Source organism: Megascapheus bottae, chromosome 20 (genome assembly GCF_031878675.1).
Source record: "Megascapheus bottae isolate mThoBot1 chromosome 20, mThoBot2.hap1, whole genome shotgun sequence".
Classification (NCBI taxonomy): Eukaryota; Metazoa; Chordata; class Mammalia; order Rodentia; family Geomyidae; genus Megascapheus; species Megascapheus bottae.
Genome location: NC_143528.1, coordinates 2,127,714 through 2,129,144, shown reverse-complemented (window position 1 = coordinate 2,129,144; position 1,431 = coordinate 2,127,714). Strand labels below are relative to the sequence as shown.

Genomic DNA, 1,431 nt, shown 5'->3' with positions numbered 1-1,431 from the left:
TATGAAAGGAAGGGAAGAAAGGGAATATGCAGGCCGAGGCTCTCAGCTCCCTGAGAACCAGTAGTGCTCTCCACTATAAGAGAGAAGGCCCCAGTCTAGAAGAAAGCTCTCTTCCTTCCCTGTTGGACATAAGAGCCCAAAGACTGAGAATGGGAGGAAGGAGAGAAGCAGGGACTGGGGACCACACGAAGGTGGAAAGGTGAAACATCTCTTCATGACCATGGAGGCCTTGTGTGCTGATTTTTCAGATCTTGCTGGTCTAAGGAAGCAGCCTGAGATCTACAGGTATGCTGTAAATGCATCCGTGACCATGTCTGCAGAAAGCTTGGAAGTGAGACAAGGTAACCCCACAGGTTCTTGGATGCTGAACCTCCTCTTCAGGCCTATCTTCTCTTTGCAATTGGCACATCTGCTTCTTTCCCACAATGCACCACCCAGGGATATAAAACCCATGGAACACATGGCTGTAGGACAGTCTGTATGTGTTCTCAATGAGGCCCACTTCACGGATGTCCACGTGCTCTGTCCACACAGCACACACGGCAAGCCTGACTCCCTGGAGAAGTGCACACATTTCTGTGAAGTCTCACTAAAGAACTCCAGAGTAGAGGCCACAGAAAGGGAGAAAAAATATCTAAGTTCATAGTATCTTCTAGTTTAACCCTGAATAACAAGTTAAGACCAAAGACGGTAAACATGACAATCGTGTAGCCAACAATGCTAGTGGCATTGCTGATTTTATAGATCAACAGGAATCATTTATAAATCAGCCCTGGAGTTGTCTGTACTAGAGGTTCCCAAGTGGCTCAGAAGGTGACAAAGTCTGGGTGGCAAAGAAGATCAAGATCCCTAGAAACCTCCTCCAGTCCAGCTTCAGTGAGAGCAGCCTGAATGCCTCTGCTTCCACTGCACCAGGAGCAGCTGAGCCATTTCAGCATGCATGGTTTTGTGGCCTCGATGCTTGGCATGCATGTGTGCATGCTCAACATTCCTTGTTCTCTGGGGAGAGGTCTGACCTATCAACCTCATCCAGCGCCTGATCCACCATCCTCCATCTCCATCTTCACCACTGTCACCATCTTCTCCACTGCCCCCCACCCCCATCAGTCCACAGATTTCTTAACGAGAGAGAGAGAGAAAGAGAGAGAGAGGAGAAGGAGGAGGAGGAGGAGGAGGAGGAGGAGGAGGAGGAGGAGGAGGAGGAGGAGGAGGAGGAGGAGGAGGAGGAGGAGGAAACAGCAGCAGCATAGGAAGAAGAAGAAGAAGAAGAAGAAGAAGAAGAAGAAGAAGAAGAAGAAGAAGAAGAAGAAGAAGAAGAAGAAGAAGAAGAAGAAGAAGGAGGAGGAGGAGGAGGAGAAGGAGGAGAAGGAGGAGAAGGAGGAGAAGGAGGAGAAGGAGGAGAAGGAGGAGAAGGAGGAGAAGGAGGAGAAG

At 49.3% G+C, this 1,431-nt stretch overlaps 1 pseudogene; it reads right to left on the bottom strand.

Annotated features, from left to right (window-relative positions):
- Positions 1-279: 279 nt before the first annotated feature.
- LOC150049073 (E3 ubiquitin ligase Rnf121 pseudogene) lies at positions 280-1,048 on the bottom strand (annotated as a pseudogene).
- Positions 1,049-1,431: the final 383 nt, after the last annotated feature.